At 39.6% G+C, this 13543-nt stretch overlaps 1 protein-coding gene across 2 annotated transcripts in view; it reads left to right on the top strand.

Moving 5' to 3' along the window:
- Positions 1-13543, top strand: part of ccdc33 (coiled-coil domain containing 33) — a 46004-nt gene that overhangs the window by 6528 nt on the left and 25933 nt on the right. The window contains exon 2 of one of the 2 annotated variants that reach the window (XM_069708721.1): positions 12276-12341. The exons of the other annotated variant lie outside the window; for it this stretch is intronic. The gene's annotated coding sequence lies outside the window, so the exon portion shown is untranslated. The remainder of the gene's footprint in view (positions 1-12275; positions 12342-13543) is intronic. 2 annotated transcript variants of the gene reach the window in all.

Below are 13543 nucleotides of genomic sequence, written 5' to 3'. Positions count from 1 at the left end.
TTCAAATAAGTACTTCCGCGTATGTCTTAGTGTACGTTACATTACTAAAAACAAATCCATGTCGACTTGTACTTTGTCCTGGGTTTCTCCCATCCAATCACCCCTGATCTCCGCCTCACACGGACTTTATCCCTCTTTGTAAATCACCACATGACTTCTTCAAACTGGCTTTTCACAGTGCATAACATGTTGGGTGCCTTGTGTGTATGTTTGAGATGTCAAAAGGCACCTAATGTGCAACTCTCTGACACCAATTACTTTGACAAATCAGCAGTATTTGATGCTCTGGGAATAAAAATTGTCTCGAATTAGAATTGACATGACCAGTAGATTGAAATAACAGGCAATGGATTAAAATCCTGCATAATATAATGCAATACATGTTTTTACTAGTTTTGCAATACATCCTACCTTTGTGAATTTTAGGGTCAGAGAAATCAGTAGACCTGATCATTTTATAAAAGATTAATTCATAAATAATTTTGATAAAGTAAATGTAAACACAACCTTTTTTTTTTTCTGCCAGGCAACAAATGAATATGAGATGGCTTAGACTTTTCAATATCAGATGATTTTTTTTTCTAGCAGTATGACTGAATTCAGGCAGTGAGTCATCAACAGCAATTATTATGAGGTCTGAGATGATTGTGTCATAGCTTAACAGGATTGATCCTGCTTTTGGGCCCAATAAAAGCAACATGATCCTCAACATTGATGTTGAGGATCATGTTGCTTTTATTGGGCCCAAAAGCAGTCACATCTGTTTTCCCTTCATAACAAAAGTAATTATAACAGAGGAATGAGTGTTTGTTATTACCTCACTTCCTGTCCGTGGAAGGATTTTGACCAGCAGTCAAGACGTGTTACCGAAACGGATAGAGATAGAGATCTAAAAGAGTAATGTTGTAGTTAAATGCCTTTTATTATGGTGTGATGTAATTCTTTAACCACAGTATATTTATGACCTCTTTGCATAAATTGTAAATTGCTTTATAAGAAGGTTGAGATGAAGAGAAAAGTGGGGTTTTTGTTCCAGTCACTGTTAATTGATTGCAGTGGTTGCTTTGAAGACAAGGGGAGTGGTCAGTGTGATGATTTGTAAAAGTCACTTCAGCAAAAATGACCAGACAACCGGGATCATGGTGTTCTTTGAAGCTGCTGGTAAATCCCCCCTGAGACTATAGTGCCGTCACCCAGTGTAGGTCCCCTGCAAAGATCACTCATGCTGGACTCCATTAGCACAAGAGACTGATCTCCACATGTCACTGAGTGAACAAAGACACATGTATTCATCCGACTCCGGAGAAGGAATGCCGGGAAGTCATAAGGTTTTGGTAAACAGTCTGACACAGGAAAAGTATGTGTGTTGAAAACCATCTGTTTTGAAATGGTTTGAGGTCATCTGAACTGATTTCAGGGAATCAGTTGAAAAATGTTGGTGATTCTTAAAGACAAGTTTGCAAAATTGCTGTCACGTCCTGCTTACTGTATTGGTAGTGTGTGTGCTATTCAGCGCTGGTTGCAATATGTGATGTTATTACTGCAGCTAAGCCTAATAAATTCTCCACATATATTTAAAAAAAAAAATTGCAATCATTTAGCAGTAGTGCTTTTTGAAATCATCTGCCCAGTATTGTGTTACTGCATGTGCAATTCTGATTTCCCTCATGTATTATCAGTATTGGTTTTGATATCCACCTGCTGTCACAGTGACATCATGGTATCGATTCCCCGCATTACTGCCACGGGGAAGTGAGTCATGTTTCCCGGAGAGGTTTGACGATAAGCCATTGAGGAAACCCCCTGTGGACATGGTATGGACAGGGCAGAATCCGTCATGTCGCATCTGGTTTGTCCCTTTTTTTTTTTCCGCCATTGAGAGTGCCTAAAATACTTCTTCAAAGGTGATTTCTGAAACCCTTTTCATAACATCACGGCCCTTACCTTCCCCAGTGGGAGGCTCACGGCATGATTGGATGATAAAAAAAACCCTCTTTGAGCTCACAGCTCTCTCTCGCATGACCCAGACCTTAATTAGTATGGCAACAGACTGTCATTTGCATGTACGTGCCCCGGTGAGTAGATGGGAGGTGATGTACATATGGGGGAAGGATAGCGGCACTTCAGGGCCAGTTTGCTTAACACACCCTGAAGGTACAGTCAGTTCAGAAGTGTTGTTATTGTAGCCAATTATAACACATTATAACACAATCTTTAAAAAACGAGAACAATGTTTATGGGGTATAGGTGCACCGAAATAAATTTTTAATTGACATTTAAGAAAAGAAACTGATAGTTGTAATTTTCAGAATTACTTTATTTTCATTATTTTAGAGATTCACAGTAATTTTGCCATTTGGCATCATTTCATATGCAGAGCAGTAAAGAAATCTCTACAAAGCGCCATTGTTTTCCAAACTGAGCCCTGATCCTGACAAAAGATCTGCTTTATACCTGCTGGGAATTTCTCTCTCTGGAGAGCAGAGCTGCACAGCACTGCAAGACTCCTCCTTTCATTTAGCAGGCAGCAACATTTAGACATTACACACCTTTGGCTGTTTGCTTTAAAGTGAAAAAGCTTTGTCTATCGCAGAGACGCAGCTTTGTTCAGACTTTAATACAACATTAATTATGTGGTATCAGGTTGTGATTTTATTGTAAGTTATTGGATAGAGTCATGACGTGTATGATGTAAGTCATGCTTTGCTGGATCGTTGAGACTGAAAACATAATTAAAGAATTGTATAGTATTTCTCATAAAATGACTGCTTTGGGTTCAGACAGAATAATCAAGATACAAAACAGCAACAGCTGAATGATTTTCTGACCAGGCTTCTTCTTCAATTACAATCAAGTGTGTTATGTCCACAACTTATCAGAACATATACAGTCCATTATTGTGTTGATGTTGTGTTTTGTCCTTAATTGGGCAGTCGTGCAGAAAACCTGACATTGTAGTTGTCATTATCGATGTCATTTGTTATGGTGGTTGTCAGTTGTACACATGCTACTGGCCAGTTTAATAACACACATCATCACTCATGCTGTCATCAGCCGCTTACTACGGCTCATACAAATATTTTCTGCAGTGATTTGCATTTACGCTCCCGATCAATGCTCCGTTGCTCTGTTCTTCCGTCTGCTGTTATACCTGCAGCCGTCTCATTCCCTCGCATGTTATCTCACATAACACATATTTCTCTGATGAAACACCAGCCACAGAAAGTGGAAGAAAAATAGTTATTTTCCTGTACTCCATATTGACTGTTCCCCGAGCCACTCCGCACACTGAGTGTCTTGTTGATTGACAGGTGGAATCCCTGAAAGCCTCTGCTGACTTGTTATTGCTCTGGGTCAGGAGCAGCAAACAGGACTTAGCCTCCCTATCTAACCTTTTTTTTTTTTTTTTCTTACTGTCCACTATCTTTCTGCCTCCTTAGAAAAATTTCTCTCCCAGCTCTGAATTATTGACTTGTCTGGAGTCCCATGAGACCGAGCTCATGATGTGTTGTTGTCTGTCAGCAGCAGCGCAGAGCTTTAGTTTTTGTTGAATCTCAAATGAACACATGCTCAGGTTTATTGGGTATAAGAGGAAATGGTGAGGCTATAATTTTTCTGCCCCTATTTCATACAACAGTGTATGAATAGATTCATTTTAGTGTCAGGATGGTGTTGAAAAGTGGTGGGTGCATAAAGGAAAAAACATTTGTGCGAGACTTTAAGCAATGTAATGGGGGGTCGGTATGAGGTCAGTAGATAACTACGGCAGGAAAGAAATTGTATAATGGTGCATCAACATGACATAGCTTAGGATACTAGAGAATTTACTATATGAAAATACTCAACAGAAAACGCACAACCATGTCAACGGCACAAGTAACAATCATCCACACGCATCACATCCACAGATGCAACACCACATCAGGTGAACCATGTCACAACTACTGTAGAAGGCACCAGTGCATGTCAGTCATCCCAGCAACAAAAATATCCAATTTCACTACCCTAAAATGGAAACAACTGAAGGATTCATTTTAACGTTAGCTAAGCTAAAGATAATAAATGCACCTTATCTTAAGATATTACGTTAAACTGTCTTGGTGTTTTGGTGCTGGATATTTTTTTTTAATGTTAGAGAAACAGAGTTCACAAGAGCTTACAAGTCATGTTCAACCAATCACGACTTCTTCACAAAGTTGAAATATTGATAACATTGTTGCCTCTCAGCTTTTTGGCCATGTAGTTGGGAGAGCAAAGATTTCTTTAGCTAGCCTGAGTTGTGCGGACTGTTCTGCTGATGGAGGATGGTATCAAGACGCTGTGGTGGCGCTCAGAGACAAACTTTCCTCCACAGCAGTGAACACAATACACAGCCTTCTATCACTGTTATGTTGCAGCCTGAGTTTATCTGGACACTTTTACACTGACTATTATAACTCACTGCCTGTAGCATGTGATTTACTGTGGCTGGCTGAGATAACATGCAGGTACTCCTCATTCACAGACTCTACAAAGATCTACTTCCTACAACATTTTGAACTACGTCACACCCTCACAGGTTCTCCACCAGCCCACCTTTACATTACATTGTATGTTTTGTTATTGTATAAGTAAATCTTTCAAAGTGTTGTCATTCGATAGTTCTTGGTGGTAGGAGCAAGTTTTCAGAACATTCAACCAAATTATGCTTTCAAAAAGTGGTGGGGACATAGATGACTGAATACTGTGCTGCATACAGTAATAGAAATATTTCCATAAAATGTCAGTAAATGCTTTCAATGTCACTTAATCCTCCAAATGTCACTTTTTTACTTTTGTAGCTTTAATATACGTCAAAATGTTTTACCTTAAAGAAACATGAATCAGGTCATTCCTAGAGCTGACCAATTTATTGATTGGCCGATTTTATTGGTCGATATTGGTTTATCACAGATATATCGGAATCGGCATATATGTTGGTCGATGTGAAAATTTCTTTGACAGAACACAATGCATAAGAAAACAAATTACAGTTATTTCTAATTATTACCTTCCCAGTCAGTACAGTCACTGTTTCAATACACTGATTTCCTTTTGGACAATAAAATGTATTGTTATGTCCATTACATATCTTTGTTATAAGTGTTCGATATTCACATTTCACTCAATATAACCCTATCTGAACTTTTTCATTTCCTAATATCGGTATTGCCATTGACCCCAAAAGTCCAGTATGGATCGGTTTCTTGGTATGTATTGATTGGCTTGTTTGTGTTTATTAACTGAACCTTTGATGGATTAATCCATTGCAGGAAATAGATTTATGTGAGTTCTGACAGATAAAATACAACCACACAACATCACTGTTTTTGTAAGGGGAAACAGTACAGACAGTCATAACTGCCCTTATTAGAATGGGGAACAGTCGAGAAATACATAAAAAGACCAAAACTATCAAAATGTTAGTCCACCTTCCCTGTAGTTTTTAGAGACCTTGATCAAACAAGAGGAAATAACTTGCTATCTTTTGGATTTTCTCCATTTACAGTATCCTGAATTCAATCAGATGTGGGCTTTTGGCTGAGTGTTTTGTTGGGTCTAAAAGCTGATGGGAATCTTCTTAAAAGCCACTTTGTGATGGGTTGGTTTTCATCTTATCTGTTTAAACTCAGCAACCTGAGCCTGCGCCTGGAAACCGCAGGTTGCGTGGGGGAATGTTGATTTATGTGGCGCTGAAGAGGACATTGCTGCTGAAGATGAATGCTGCTTCATTGTCCTCAACTAATTATTCCAGTGACAAGTGTGACATTGGCCCCCCCAGCTTTGACCAGAGCTTTCGACAGTATTGTGTGGCTCAAGGTTGCCATCGGATGTGACTTAAAATTGGCTTGAAACCCTGCTATGAAAAGCTGCTGCTGCTGCACATACAGCCTTGTGTGTTGTGAAATTACCTGTTGCTTAGGAACCAGTGTGACTTGATGCATAAGAGCAGACTTTGCCAAGGTCTTTGAACACTGGAATTTTTCTACAGCCTTTAGACAAATCTAAATTATTAATATTTTCTGTGTTCAGTAAATGTTATGTGGTTCAAATTTAAAAGCAAACAAACTGTTTTATCTCATCTCCTCCTGCTAAGGAGATCCATTTTTTACTATTTTACATCTGTGCACTGTTAAGTCTCACAAAATGAGGAATCTCCTATTTTGCTAATATAAACATGGTTGTGAATGATAATATTACAGTCGGTGTACCACACTGTGTTACTCATTTGCTCCTCAGCATATTGTTTTATAATTTTCTCGATTTGTGCATTTCACAACCATTCAAAGTGTGTGAAAAAAAAAAAAAATTCAGGTCACTGAGGATCTCAGGGATGGAGAGGTTTTAGGAGAAGACACCCACATGTTCAGTCCTGGCGGAGAGGTTGTAATTGTCACTGCATGGTGATTAAGCCTTCCCACGCTCAGCAGAAATCATGGTTCACAGCCATTAGAATTGGTGTGATTATCATTAGACCACTTTTTTGAAGATTACACAATAGACAATATGTGCAACATTTGAAATTATAATAAAAAAAAAATGTTTTTTTAGCTGGAGAAAGTATACGTTAGCTGAGTGTGTGACATAGGAGGATAATCCCTCTGCAGTTTACATACATCTTCCACTGAAATGAAAGGGAATTCTTCAAGTGTCCGTAACCCAAGATTGTCAGACGCAACATCACAGCTGTCTCCAGCAACAATGAGAAATTGTTTAATTATTATTAAATTTAAAAATAAGATGAGATAGAAAATAATGTAGACACATTTGTGTACAATGTGAATTTGTGTGGGCCTAGTTTACAGTCAGTGGCTTTTAAGAACAGATAATCAATGTCCTGTAATTGCCCACAGGCAAGAAAAATGTGTCGTTGATTAGTGAATACCAGTGAAGCAGAGTAAAACCATGGACACCATCCTGCCCTCTCTCCATGATTTGCACTCCCACTGTGAGGAAAAGCGCAAGTCGAATGAAGACGGCAGACACAGTCGCCATCAGTGGGGGCAGCATCAGAAGAACAGCAGCACTTCAAATGAAATAGGCATACAGTCATAAATTTTTCATCTACAACTGGCTTTGAGGCAGGAGAGGGGGCAGGCCAGCCAGGCTCCAATTGAAGCCTTCTAACAACAAGCCAGGGCTTTCAGAGACAAAAGGTAGCTGGGGGAAGGGCACTTGAAATGAGGAACAACAAAAATCCTTTGTTTACAATAGATGAACAAAGACTTGTGCATAAGGTCGATGTTTAGCTGCCACAGCTGAGAAAACCTGCCAGCCACAGAGGCAAATATCACAATAGCAATCAAAAAGATAAAGGCACAATACAATGCTCCTCACAATAGTGGCTGACACGACAACAAACTTGCATAAACACGCAATTTGTTTTCCATTTGTTTACCATTTGTTTACCTTGTTTCGTTTGTACTACAAAAACAGGGAAAACATGACAGGGTTTCTGTAAGGCCTTACATTGCAAATGAATTAGTAAGTAGATATAAGAATTTTTGCTGTTATAAATGCTTTTACACAACAGTTTGTTCTTAGTGTATTGATATTAATGCATTAGCATTTTAGTGTAGATATTCTTAAAGCTTATTATAGCGAATATTCATGTTCAATTATGAGAAAATATTTCTGCACTGACTTTGCTTGGATAACAGGCAAACATGTATTTTTTAGCACAGCTCTTTTTGGTACTACTGTAAATATTGAATGGGCATTTTCAAGTCCCTGCTGTTCAAAAATATCACGTCTTTCATAAAAAAAATTAAAATTTTTTTTTTTTTTTTTACATCTTTGAACAACTAAACTTAACTTTAACCATCCCAGGGCTTTGTGTCCTTTGTTGCAGGCGACTCTTTATCTGAGGTGAATCAAAAATAGGAACCTTCACTGGTAAAAGTATCCACGGCCATAAAATGCTGCCTGTCATCCCATAAGCAGACGGAGGAGCTACGCAGAATGGCTGCAAATTTAATGACTGATGTTTCTCGGCACCGCAGAATCCTCTGGGTTCAGAGTCTGTCTGGATGCTAATGCAGCCTGACATCTCCATCCTCGTTTAAACAGCCCATGTTATCCTGAATGGGATACTGCAACAACAAATTAAAGGCAACTTTTACACAAAGAACCATCTGAACACTGCTGCACTACTTTTTTAGCATCCCACTAATTTGATCCTGAAAATATTGTGTAGGCAGTTTGTGGAAGATGACAGCATTGTGCTCCTTTAAGCACTAAATTCGAGATTGATTTTTAACTGTTGAATAGTGTTTAATGTGTACAGCTTTTATAGTGCTGAGAATTTAACACGCCAAATACAAATCAAGAGTTTGATACATCATACAAAATGTGCACATACATGCCACATAAACTGTTTATCATCCTCTCAACTGAGAGCAGTTACACAAGGGGTGGAAACTCTGAGAAACTCAACATCAATCTTTACATGCATTCTCCTAAAAGAGTCATATGACTTCATATTTGGGATGTTACTTATTTAAATCACAAACAGAGGCTGCTTCATTTCCAATAACCAGCTGTCTGTAAAGGGTAAGTCTAGCTGTTTGGGCGAGAAGAGAAATTGTGTTTAAAAGGTTCAATCCTTTTGTAAATGTACTTTATGAGATCAAAACAAAGTGACCTAGAGGCTATCTCGTTACTGATGATCAGTGGAGATGAGTTGGAAAGAGCACAGCACAGTTTAGCTTCATTTGAGTGTATTAAGGTATGAAATAATGTCATTCAAGCGAGAGGTTCTTTGTTTCCACCTCTCACAGTCTTTGGCCTAAGTAAAACAAAAACAAAAAACACTTGCAGTTGTGGACATTTTGGGTGAGAGTCCCTTAATGCCATCCTGCAACGTAAAGGGGTTGTGAGTTTGCCAAGTGATGGTGGAAATATGTATGTAGTGGTGAGTCTGGATCCAGCAGTGGCATCTGAAGCTATGCATTTGTTCGTGGGATTAAGGCCAGCGTGGTGTCACAAGGGCGGTCAGGCCTCGAGCTGTATGACTGGAAGCAGGTGGCACGTTTCTTACATCCTCACTAAGAGGGATTAGGCCTCTGAAGGGAGAGGGAGCATATTTGATTAGCCTGTTCAAAGGTTTGGGAGGATGGAAGGCTGTTCATGTGATTAGCCAGGCATTTTGAGCTGCAGCACTAATTTCTGTGGAAGTGTGTTTTATAACATCTTGCGAAAGACAACAGTGTAGCTTCAGTGGAAGAGGCCGCCTGGCTCTCGGCCTCCTCTGGAATTCAAAAGAAGCTGGTTTGACTCTGCTGCATGTATGTGCACACAAACTGGAAGCTTCAGCTCTTTTTTCAGGACTTTTTTTTTTCCACAAGTAATTCAAAGCATATTAATCTGTGCTGAGCCAAGTTTTGTTGGCCCTGAAGCTGTTTTGGGGAAGAGACAGTTCCTCAGAAAACTTGCTTGCGTCATTACAACATAACAATCCCAATGAATGTTGCATGTTGCAATTTGTAATTTACAGGAAAAGTGGAGTTGATTCATCCCATAAGTGGAGGAGTGATTTGCAGGAAAAGAGTGGATTTATAGGTGGAGTCGGGATGTGACCTGTTGCACCCACCAGCCCACACACAACTCCTCGCGGGAGATGTGTGTTTCCATTGAGCTCCACAAGCTGCAGGCCTCCAGGGAGGGTGTGCAGCCAAAGAGTACAACACCACCAAATAGGATAAAGTTATTGAGTAATGTTGCGTGGGCCTGCCTTCAGATTGTGCATTATGGTACAAAAAGCTAAGAACACAGATGATGATCTGTCTGCGGTAATATTTACCAGCTTGTTGACACATGCCCTTTGAATCTCAATGTGTCCGTGGCATGCTAAACATTCTCTAGCAATATTTCTGTATGTTTCTCCACAACACATCTGATCTTTTAATCTTGAGTGGTACACAAACAACAGGGAGGGGCGATCTCTCACTATTTATGGTCAAAGATTCATGAAACTTAAACGCAGAGCTTTGGTGTGCAGTATTGTTGGTATTCTTGCATGTTGCTAATGCAAATAACGTTACCAAAATATATAGACACAAGTCATACTGGCAAGGTACTCTGGATTTGGTGGAGAAGGAATGGTATTGGTGGTCATGTGTAGCCGGTATGACCTTGTGGCTTTGAGCAAAGATAACATATGGAACCACGAGTCCTACTAGATTAGGTATAAAATAGTTAGAGCAGGGGTAGTGGGTATCAGTTTTGAGGGGAGTCATTCTGGGATGTCAGGACGGCTGTTGAGCCTGATGAAATATCGGTGAAGGGAGGTGCCCACTTGATAACGCTAGTGAGATACAGGACACACTCTCATCTTGTTGCCAAGGCTTTGTACTTGGTAGTTTCTTACTTTGGTGTAATAGCATAGCATGCATAATATTAATATTGAATGTGACTGTGAATTAGTGAGACGTTTGGCAGATAGTAATATCGAGTCAGTCGACCCTTGCAGTATTATTTTGGTACTTTGTTTGTATTTCAAACCAAATGCTGCATTTGAAAAGTTGAAATGCACAGTGTATAACTAAATCAATGACTGTAAAAAGCCATACCTAATGGGCAGGCTTTCATTTGTAAAATGATGACGCTGTTAGTGAAGCTTTGTTCAGCTAGCGCACATTTGCTAGCCCAGACTCAGGTATGGATGTGATGCCTCGAATGCTTACATGTGTTTTGTGGAGTAATTTTTCATTTTCACGCACATTTACAAACTCAAAGTGAAATACAGAGTTGTGTTAAGGTGTGATGATGCAAATTTGCATTGAAGTACTGTGGGATGCTTCATAAAATCCCATAACTCCATTGGCTGGTATAGCCAACCTTTCAAGCACTCACTGAGCTCTAACATCAAGAGAAGAAAAATGTATTGATCTCCATGTGTCTCTGAAGTCTCTCCGCCACTGAAGCAAAACATTCATTTGGGAGTGACAAATTGGGTTTATGCTTCTGAGAGGCTGTGCGCTTGAGTGCCCATTCTGTGAATGTTAATGCGTGCAGTATTTCTCTCTGATTTGTAGGGAATGTTGGCACCTAAATCTATGTACCTGTGTAAAGTGTGTGAGTTGCTTTGCATTGATCTGCTCACCGGGCCAGAAAAATATCTCACTGTTGATGATGATTGTCAAGCATGCGTCCGCCGATTCATGGAGCAGTTTCTGCCTGTTAAGTGACACAATAATTACACACCAGGCTAAATAGCGCTCTCAATGATTGTGGAGAGTGATAGCAGTGGATGTGGAGGGAATACTGATGGTCCAACAGAGGCAATGCCATATTTCTGAAAGCCCTTTCCCTTTGTTCGAGTCCCTGCTTTATTTGCCTACGGCTGCCTCCTCCCCTTTGCGGCGAAGCGAGCTCATTGGAGGACAACAAAGTCACGGGTTGACGATCAGGACCACAGCATGAAGGAGTCTAACTGTTGCTAAGGTATTTTGAGTGGCTAGTTGACCATTACACGAGTTAATTTGCAATCCCTCTGCACCTGTTAAATGCACAGAGATGCCATGTTGTAAGTGTGAAATCTCAGGATTACTCAGTTTCTCATCAGGGAGCCAGACAGTCTTCACTATGACTTGCTGTCTGGGGTGTTGATGGCTTCAGGCAACATTTGTTTTTGAGATTTGACCCACATCGTGTTGGATTTTTATATATTGAATGTCTCTTGTTAAATCCTCTGCCAAAAGACATTTGGCAGAGGTTCATGCTGTCTGCTAGTAGGCCTCTTACAAACGGAGCTGAAAAAAAATCTCAGGTTCACCCTCGGTTCAGGGCTCATGTAGAGGGAAAGCTATTTCAGTGCTGCAGACTGAGCACATCACTGAAGGCAGGAGTTAGAGGAGCTTCTTTTAAGCTCAGCTTTGTCTTCACATATTTACAAAAAGATTGATATGTGTTAAGTTCTGTATATTTATTGCTCTGAATTGAGCTAATTAGATGATTTTAATATTTCTCCATGTTTCAATTTCTTTACTTTCTCACATGGCATTAAAAGGACAATGAATAATGTCTAATACATTACATATTATGAAGATGGATCAATACTTTCTATTTAAATTATTTTCCCTTTAAAAAAAATTAACTAAGAAAGACTCATTAACAACACAAATCTTTTTAAAGAGCATCAACATGAAAATACATACAATATGCCACGAATCAGAATGTGATTATAAAACCACAAACACAATTTTCAATGTATATTTCTGTCTACACTTGTGGTATTTGATGTGGATGACAATCAGAGCCTCAGTTCGTCACTGCCTGAACACCCCTGCAGCCTTTCCACCTACCACTTGGAGCCGATCCAGGTGAGTTCACCTTTCTACCAAAGAGACTCTCAGACGTTTCTTTCTGCTCAGCAAACTGGAGCAGAAACATGTAGTTCAGTGCATGTTTCACTGTTGTGAAGGTGACAATGCTTTTGCGAATCGTTCATCACCTCTCTGCCCCTCCACCTGCAGCTGATTGGTACGACGGACCCGCACATGCATGTAACATCCCCTCCTTCAGTCAGCTCAGTCAAACGCCATCAGCACTTTTTTTCCAGCTACCGCTCTGCTCTACTACCCTTCTTTCGATACTCTAGTTTAAATTTAGGTTCACTTCAGACCACACACACCATCATTATGTCTGACTGTAGAGAGGAGACGAGAGCCGCTGGCCCTGTCTGTGATTCTGGGGGAGCTCATCATCCCGGCTTCGTGGTGCAGCATAAGGCAGCGCTGACTGGGACTGTTGGTATTGAGGAGGGAGGAGCGCCCCGGGCACAATCCATCAAAAAGGAGCTGTTTGCACTGTGGGAATAGACATGAATAATCCATGCTTTCTTTACCCTTTCTTGTGTAACTTTGCGTATCCCATTACATTCTCTGTTGCCTTGTCTTCAAATATCAAACCACTGAGTTAAACATTTTTTTTTACTTAAGAGCAATTTTAAAATCTCTAGACTTTGTCTGCAAACCAATAACTAACTACCACATGCTTAAAAGTACAGCCATCAAAGAAAGAAGCAAAGCTAATGTGTAGATTGTGAATTTAAATCAACTTCATCTTTATTTAGTTGTACTGGGATCAAGATCCCATCAGGATTACCTGTTAAGAGAAGATTTGGGAGTATAATTCACTAAAACAAAAGCAATCACCACATCTTGAGACTTAAATCATTTACATCAAAAGAAGTATGTCTAACCAACCATTTACAAAACATTTCTCCGTTTTTTTTTTAATCATATTTACTTTATGTCAATCAAGTGTTTTCTTAACTCAGCATAGCAATATGTTGGACAGTATAAATTAAATAAATAGTGTTCTCACTGCACTACTCTTAAAGGGAACAGTAAGAGTAAATGTCTCTGAAGCGCATCATGTTTTTTGTGTGGTCAGGATTCATGACTTTTGTTTTTTGATCCTAGAATACATTGTTTAATTTTGTTATGGTAATTGTTTATGTTATTGATTATAGGTAAATGCATGTTCTATAAAGGCTGTATAGAATATGCATTGTGCGCTA

This window comes from Brachyistius frenatus, unplaced genomic scaffold (assembly GCF_029030835.1).
Source record: "Brachyistius frenatus isolate BFR_SWC_R1_liver_20210118 unplaced genomic scaffold, ASM2903083v1 Contig_77, whole genome shotgun sequence".
NCBI classification, from domain to species: domain Eukaryota; kingdom Metazoa; phylum Chordata; class Actinopteri; family Embiotocidae; genus Brachyistius; species Brachyistius frenatus.
Note: the sequence above shows the minus strand (reverse complement) of the source record. Positions and strands in the feature narration are given on the sequence as shown.